This window comes from Trichosurus vulpecula, chromosome 8 (genome assembly GCF_011100635.1).
Source record: "Trichosurus vulpecula isolate mTriVul1 chromosome 8, mTriVul1.pri, whole genome shotgun sequence".
NCBI classification, from domain to species: domain Eukaryota; kingdom Metazoa; phylum Chordata; class Mammalia; order Diprotodontia; family Phalangeridae; genus Trichosurus; species Trichosurus vulpecula.
Window position 1 is genome coordinate 249,421,931 of NC_050580.1, and position 6,000 is coordinate 249,427,930.

The following is a 6,000-nucleotide window of genomic DNA, read 5'->3' on the forward strand; positions in this document are numbered from 1 at the left end:
CATTTAAGTTCTGTGAACCTCAGTGTCCTCATTTTTAAATGGTATTCGTATCAGTAAGGCAGGTAGGTAGTGCAGTGGATAGAGTGCCAGGCCTGGCCTCAGGAAGACCTGAATTAAAATCTTGCCCCAGACTCTTACTAGCTGTGTGACCTTGGGCAAGTCACTCAATTCTGTTTGCCTCAATTTCCTTACCTGTAAAAATGCACTGGAGAAGGAAATGGCAAATCATTCCAGTATCTTTGTCAGGAAAATCACAAATGCGATCTCGCAGAGTCAAACATGATTGAAATGACTGAACAACAATTATCAGTGGCTACTTATCTCAGAGTTGAGTAACCAGTGAAATAACGCACATAAAGTTCTTTCCCTTTTTTTTGAGATCCTAATAATAATTATTCCTGTACAAACCATTACAAAACCAGGGCTGAGAAAATTGGGTGGTGGTGGTGGTAAATCCTCTGCATTCTTTAAAAGGTTATGAAGATGCCAGCAATTATTACAGACTAGGAAACTGAAGCTAAGAGGGTAGCGATTTGCCCAGGGATCATCCCCTTAAGTACTAACAGAACTGGGACGAGAATCCAGTTCTGCAGACCTTGAGTCCAGTCTTCTCCCTCATTATGGCATAGATGAACAGGTCCGGTGTGATTAAAGGAGACGGAGTCTTCCTCCAGCCATACACCCCGCCCCCCCCACCAGGTTCTCGCTTCCTTCCTTCTCTTGTGTGAACTTCAACCTGAGTATTCATCTACCCGAAGCTACACCCCCTCCCCAAACAGTGCATTAGCGCCTTCAGGGCAGACTTCTTTGCCTGCGTATCCCCAACAACTTGAATAATGCCTGGCACACAGTACGAATAAACTTGACACAAATGCTTTGACATCCAGTTCTACGTCCCATAAGTATCAGTGGGCTAAGAAACACCAAGGCAGGGTAGAGGAGTCGGGACGAGCACACCAATTGGACTATTAAAGCGTCCAGCGGATGAACCTCCTGCCAAGAAGACCTTTCCCCAATCAGAAGTCAGGGAGGCGGGGCTACAATGTAGCAGTAGCCCGGCCCCGCCCCAGCCTCTCGCAGCTCTCCGGAACGCTCTTTGTTTCGAGGTTCGTTTCCGGTGGGACAGGTTTCAGCAAGGAACCGTCCCTTAGGCGCTCCAGGCAGAGTAAACCAGAGGGAGGGGGTCGAGATGTGGGGGCGGGGGAGGGACATTTAAAGGGACCGCGGTCTCAAACTGCAGGCCGTGGGGAGTAAGGGAGGGGCTCCTGGAAAGGGAGGGAGCTCCTCCCATTCGAATCTCTCCAGGCGGGCGCTCCGAGGCTGCACTGGCAGCTGCAGCATACGCCCAGCATTATCAGGGTCTGGCGACGCCCCCTCCCCACCCTTTCCTCCCAGCTCCGCTAAAAGGAAGGGTCTGGTTTCCCTCCTCCCACGAGGTCCCTCTCGGATTTTGAGAGCACCGACTTTAAAAATCTGGAAGGGAGCTCAAAGGTCATCTAGTCCAACCCTCCCTTCTGACACGTGGCCAAGAGAAAGTGAATCACCCGAATTATACTTTAAGTTAGAAGCCGAAACAGAATTCGAACTCAGGTCTCCCGTCTCGGAATCCAGAGCTCTTCCCCAAAGACTACGGCTTTTTTTTTTTTCTTAAAGCAATTTAGAATTGTTCGGGAGGGGGAAGGGAAGCTGGTTAGCTTCCCGTATCTCCACCTCCCTAGCTCTACATTCCTCCCCAACCTAGGGCAAGCAGAGTCCGCAGGGAAGGTCAATGCCAGGCCAGACGTTGGTTATTTAGGGTCTCAGCTACCTAGCTAGACCTGAATTCGAATGCTGACTTACATGCTCACTCTCTCGGACTCGGTTTCCTCATTGTAAAGCTGGGGTGATAATAGCACCTACCTCACAGGTTTGGTTGAGTTCAATTCTATAAACATTTATTAACCGCCTGCTATGTGCCAGACACTGCTAAGGGGTGGGAATACAAAAAGAGGCAAAAGACAGTCCCTGCCCTCAAGGATCCTAAAATCGCTTGGGGGAGAAACGCGCAAGCAAGTATGTACAAAGAAAGCTATACAGGATAAATAGGAAATAATTAACAAAGGTTAAGGCACAGGAATTAAGAGGGTTTGGGAATGGCTTCCAGTAAAAGATGGGATTTTAGTTGGGACTTAAAGGAAACCAGGGAGGTCAGCAGTCAGAGTGGAGGAGGAAGAGCATTCCTGAAATTGAGAATGCCCAGTGCAGAGAGATGGAATTGGTGTAAGGACCAAAAGAAAATTTATGTAAAGCCCTTTCTTTACGAACCTTGAAGCATTACATAATAAAGATAACTATTATTATTAGGTCATGGATGGGGTGAGGAGAGAAGGAAAGAGGGAGAGGGCAGAACAGGCTTGCCTTGATCAAATGATTTAATGTACATTTTGTAAGCATTTTGTAAACTTAAATTAAAGGGCAATATAATTGTCAACTAACATAATCCTTTGGGAGGTAACCCAATCATCTGGTTCCTTACTGATTCCAGACCTTAGGCAAATCACTTTCCCGCTCTAGGTATTTGTTTCCTCTAACTGAAAATGGTGCTAATATTATACTTGTACTACATCCCTCATTGGTTGGTTTTAAGGACTAAATAGAGGATAATATAACTGTTCAAACATTGTGGTTAAATAACTATAGATTTATTTAACTAAGGACACAACCAATGGCCACCAAGACTTACATGTGATTTAGAAGGTACACACTGTAGTAGAGAGTAGAGTCTACACCATCTCTGAGGCCAGAGATCCAGAAGCTCTGTCCTTGGGCTAGTCCAAAAAGGAGGGGTAGGGTGGGGTGGGGAAACCAAGAGGATTAAAGAAGAGGAAGGCAAGAGATATAAAGAGAAAAATGGCAAAGGTTTCTACCCATTACCAAAGGTTTGCAATACTTCAGGAATGCCAGTATAAGGCACTACACAAGGGAGGAAATTTTTTAAATAGGGTAGAAAGTACGGACCCTGCTTTGGAGAAGTTTACAGTGAAGCTCAACCTAAGAGAGTTGGGCCAAAGTGACAACAGTTCTCAAGCATATATTTTCCCCATCACTGCCCAGTGAAGCTATATAGGTAACAATAAACTTTTAACTTGAAAACTACCAGGAAAAAGAGATGCTAACGTCTATGCAGATGTGTCAGTCCCATGATGACTAAATACCAGTATACTCAAAAACCATAAAAATATGGATTTCTAATACTTTAAAACGCTTAGATTGTGATGCTGTGTATGCTTTGGGAAGGGGGAGAAAGTAGGTGCCAGCTCCTTTGATAAAGTGTTGTAGAGAAATAGCCTATCATACGGTGAAAAAAAGTAAGAGCTGCTGAAAGAATGGAGATTGTCGATCTACGGCAAAAATCTTTTACAAGGTCTTCCTAAATGTTTTTGTTAAATTTCTGGTTATAATTTTCCGCAAAAGGCTTCCATGATATCATTAAGTAATAAATTTAAATTTCCATATGAAAACTATGGAACAGTCCTTAAAAAGCAAATGAAACTACAAGTAGTAGCAAAAGATGAAAACCAAGACATTTGTCTATATGAAGAGGGAATACAAATATTTGTATTCTGGAATGTTCCAGATATTGTGCTCTCTTCACTACAAAGAAACAAATGACTAAGCCTCGAAGGCAACAGATACTATACTATAAAATTTAATTATTAACTTGAGCATCAGATTAAGTAAATAGAGCAAAAATGGGGGGAGTTGCAGGAGACACCCAAAAGTCTGAAGTGATTTTTTTTTCACAATCTCATTGATAATAGAAATAAAGATTTTCACCTAATGTATTTTTTTGTTAGCATAAAAACAATAATTTCTTAAACCAGGTGTAATTTCCCTTCAGAGCTAACTACTACTAACTACCATTAGAAGTGGCTTAGGCATGGGAGGGGCGGGCAATGAGGAGAGTGTTTGCTTGGAAGAAATCTTTTATAAGAAAAGCATAGACTCTGTTGTTAAAAGTGATGCTCTACTCAACCCAAAACAAAGTTAGCACGGTCATACTCTTTTTAGCTCAATTCTTTATGTCCATGTTTTGTAATGCATGTTGAACATAGGGTTTAAGAAACTGTTTACATGGTTAATAGCTCTAATAAAGCCAAGTTGAGTAGAGGCTTAGAGCAACTTTTGTCTATTTTAGGGATAACTTAAGAGGTATTTTTCTCTTTTTTAATTTTTTTTAATATTTTTAATGACTCATCTGATATTTGTTGATCTAATTAAACTCTCTGTTGACCAAAGTTTTCATTATTTACAGAGAGATTCTTTGAGATGATTGACAGGTGATATCTATGACGAATACTTAATTTCTACACTAAAACTTTCAAATTGAAAGGCTTCAGTACTAAAGGAAACAGAATTCATAGATGAAGTAATAAGTTAAACGTTTCATCTCAGTAGACACTCTTAAGCCAGGTAGATCTGCTTCTGTAAGCAGGATATGTTATTTCTTTGAGTATTCCCAATAATCAAAAAGTTTCTTAAAGAAATAACTATATTTTGTGAAGTTTTTCCTTACTAAGGTTTCATCTCATTTAAAATTTGCGATAACTACCTGAAAATAAAGCAACAACTAACCGTTATCATCTGTCAGTAAGAAGGCAACAGCATTTAATAACTCCACTGCTTTGAATTATAACCTGTTTCCCATAAGACAAAAAATATCCATACAAGCAAAAGGAAAACTTAAGAATAAATTTCCTTAGTTGCACTATGTTTGCCGTTGTCCACATACAACTGTTATATCGAAATTTATTAAAAGTTTTTTTTTTTAAATCTAGCAGCTGTCATTTAGTGTTAGGCTAACAGCTGGTGTCATTTTGATCACATGGAATTTTTTTAAGATGTGCACACACGCACACGCACACACGCACTATTATAAGGCTTTATCAGCAAAAAGAAAATAGGACCAGCATGCCAAGATTATCTAATCAGAATCCGCCAAAATCACAAGCCTGAATTTAGCAGACCTAGGAATTTCCCTCCCCACAGTAGCCACACTCCTCTTAAGCAAAATAAAACAAAAACACCTCCTCCTCTCTCTCCCCAACCAAAAGTTTTTATTTGCCAAACTCAACAAGTATGCACCATTTTCGCATACTGAAATGTAGCCAGAAGTAACCACCTAGTTTGGAATTAGACCCTAAAAGCAAAAACTGAATCACAATATAAGTGAAAGTGCTCTCTTAAGAAAATGTAATAGACAAGTCCGTGGAGAGGAACATGAAAAGGAAGAATTTCTTGGTGGGACGTTATCTCTTCGAGAACCGCGACAGCATTCACCATTTCCAGCACTAACAAACTACAGAGAAGAAACTTACTCACGAGAGAAAATGCCACTAAGTTACACGTTCTGCCTTTCGGGAACAGAGAGGTAGTTTCCAAAGGACAACATGAAACTGTATCAAACAAAGAGAGCCCGGGGTGGCTCCCTTGGTCTGTTCTTGCCCAGGACTTACTTACCTGTTGCAGTGATCCAGCTGAAGAGGTTCTGAGGTCACGCATCCTCAGCTACAAAACGCAAACAGTTCGGGTTCTCCCCTGGAAGACATCTCTCACCGGTCTTCCTTCACAAGGGTCTCATTGCGTCCCGTGGGTCGGGAAGGGCATGCCAGGCTCCCCTCCAACTCAGTCATACTGAAAACATTCCTCACTTCCTGTCTCAGAAAACTTGGTTTGTGTATCATTCCACTAGGTAAGGACTCACAGGAGGGAGGGCGGCCACCGAGCGCTCGAGGGAGCTCCTGCAAGCAAGCGATCCGAGGGGAGCCGGACTCGTGCGAGGGCGGGCGCGAGAGCCGGGGTCCGCGAGCCGGGCTACACAAAGGCACCCCGGGCGGTGAACTTGGCAATCATCTCCCAAGCAGCTAGCTCCAGGCAGGGCAGAAGGGGGTCGCGTATAGGGGAGAAACGAAGCTCTGGGGTCGCGAGGCTCCTTTGCCTTGCTCCTATCCGCTCGGACTC

At 42.8% G+C, this 6,000-nt stretch overlaps 1 protein-coding gene across 1 annotated transcript in view; it reads right to left on the reverse strand.

Moving 5' to 3' along the window:
- Positions 1 to 5,756, reverse strand: part of PTPN21 (protein tyrosine phosphatase non-receptor type 21) — a 129,508-nt gene extending 123,752 nt beyond the window's left edge. Inside the window, exon 1 of the mRNA XM_036734453.1 lies at positions 5,500 to 5,756. The gene's annotated coding sequence lies outside the window, so the exon portion shown is untranslated. The remainder of the gene's footprint in view (positions 1 to 5,499) is intronic.
- Between the last annotated feature and the right edge of the window lie 244 nt (positions 5,757 to 6,000).